Source organism: Opisthocomus hoazin, chromosome 2, assembly GCF_030867145.1.
Source record: "Opisthocomus hoazin isolate bOpiHoa1 chromosome 2, bOpiHoa1.hap1, whole genome shotgun sequence".
NCBI lineage: Eukaryota > Metazoa > Chordata > Aves > Opisthocomiformes > Opisthocomidae > Opisthocomus > Opisthocomus hoazin.
Window position 1 is genome coordinate 94102467 of NC_134415.1, and position 2515 is coordinate 94104981.

The window sequence follows — 2515 nt, forward strand, 5'->3', positions numbered from 1 at the left end:
CAGAAAGAAGAAACTACCAGACAATTTCCATGCTTTTTAACTGAAGGCTGCAGCAGCAGGCCAGCCGGTCTGGACACACAATTCTGTCACAGAGTGTTTTACACAGATGCAGAACGGGGTAGTATCTGAGTAGTAGAAAAACAGCTTGCTGCTATTCTTGGGTCTCTGTGAATTTCCCCTACCACTGTCCAGAGACTTGACAGGACTTCCAGTGACAGAAAGTGATTAGAAACAATTTTGTACTGATCCAGAAGATACCGAGGGATTGAAGAGAGAGACCAAGTGGACTGCTCTACGGAGCACCAGCTTTCCTAAGTGATTTCATCCTGGGGTGCAGTGTTTCTACTGAACCTGAGTTTGGCTCAATGGAGGAAAAAAAGGCATCTGCAAGTAACTTAACAGCTCCACCCGTTCTCTCTCTCACTATCATACTGCTAAAATTTTGCTTTTCTTTCACACAGCTCATTAGTTCTAGCTAATTATAAATGAAACATTAACAGGATTGCTTCTCCCCTTCCCATAAAGCCAGGAAAAATTACCTCTTCAAGTCTACTAGACTTTCTCTCTGCCTGCTCCCAGGCTCCTACTGCTCTCATAGAACCGCTGTCATCCTCGTCTAGCTGAAAGTTTAAAGAAACTAGAGTGACTGCGGAAAGAAGGCAATGACAGTTTTAGAATTGAACTTATGCATAAGCAAGGAAAGAACTGAAGAGCTGGCATAGGGTGCCTGGGGAGATAATGAAATCTCTGTTTGTGGAGATGTTCTGAACTTGACAAGACCCTCAGCTGCCTGCTCTAACTGGGCAGAGGGTTGTACTTGGTCACCTCCTGGGGTCCCTCTCAACCCGAATGATCCTATGAGTCTAAAAGTAGAGGGACAAGATGAAACAGGAATATAATAGAACAAGGAGGAAGGTAGTCATAGAGCTAATAAGAACTTTTAATATGTGTCCTTCCCCCAAAGTTACTTTGATTTGGAATTAGATATGGGCTTAATCTGAATTTTGGGGTGGCATAGGAAGAAATATTATGGATATGCTCATTGCCGCAGTTGTGTGCAGCTCTCCTCTCGATAACATTCATCTGTACTAACAGAGGCCTAGCTCTGGTTTCTCTTTCTGAATGGACAGCCCACAGTGAAGCTGCAGGGGTTGATGCCATCATCTGTAAATAATTAAGGACAAATGGCAAAAATGCTGGAGAACAGGTGAAAAAAAGAAATAGGGGAAGGCTAAGCTACAGCCTCATTCTGACTTGTTTCCTCCCTACATTAATCAATATGTAGGCATTACACTATGCAGGGCTAGACTAAATCTTTCATTAGCACAGGCATCTCCTGCTGAAGTGTGTGTTTCTCAGTCTTTCAGTGTTGATCTGTACTACTTTGTGTAAACTACTTCAGTGTAGGGAAGTAGCATGCAAACAAACAGGTGTGACTCCCCAGTTCGGTGGTTTACACACTTAACTGGGAGCAAACCCAGTTGGGTTCCTGCCCTGGTGAGTTATTAGTACAAATTAATTAATACAAATTCAACAAAGCTGTTGAAACAGTATCAACAGGAGAATTTAAGCTCTCCTACTCCAGAGATACTGCAGTCTGTTGTCAAAATAATGTTATGGGAGAACAAGAGGCACGAGCTCAAATCCCCTCAGGTAAAGAGGAAAATCAGGCCTCTGTAGCTGCTGCATCCTCGTGTGCATCCCAACCGCGTAGCTCTGGGCTAAGGGGCAGGCGGCCAAGCCCTCAGCAAACCACTGGTTTCTGTTCTGCAGGTGCTCGAGAGGGATCATCCTGTTTCAAGCAGATAACAAGTCCACTGCTTTTATTAAAATTTCTTAAAAAAAGAAAAAAAGGTATTTGCTGGCATCTGAACTCCAGTGAAGAATGGCTCGCGCCACCTCGCAATGGAGCGCTTCTCTTCACGGCACCGTTTTGCCGTGCGAGCGATGTGACAGGGCCTGTGCAGAGGAGACTCCCAAACCCGAGCTTCCTCGCCTTCCGAGGGCTGGAGGATGGAGGGATTGCCACGGCAAAACAAACCCCCGGACTGAAGAAGGGAGAAGGGCCACGGCGGGGACGGACTGCGGCGGATTTCAGTCAGGGAGACGGCACCGGAGGCAGGAGAAAGCGATGGGAGATTTAGAGGGGTTGAAACAATTCAACGAGCACCGCAGGCTCTCTGCGCGGAGGCTGTTCGCCGCAAGCAACTTCCCCGCTTCGCCTTCCCGACCGTCAGTGAAGAACCGCGGCGCCCGGCGGGCCGCCCCCAGGCTCCAGGCCCGCTTCCCCCGTGGCGGCCCGGCCTGGCCCGGCTCGGCCGCCGCTCCCCACAGGGCCCGGGCCCGCCGCCGGCCCCAACGGTCCCCGCGCGCCCGGCCTCTGACCCGCGCGGGCTGCCCCTGATTAGCCCGCTCCCGCCGGAGCGCGGGGCGCGACGCGATCGGGGAGCCAATCAGGAGCCGGGGCTGCCCCGCTCTGCCCGCCCCGTCGGCGAGGCGGGCGCTGGCGGTGGGG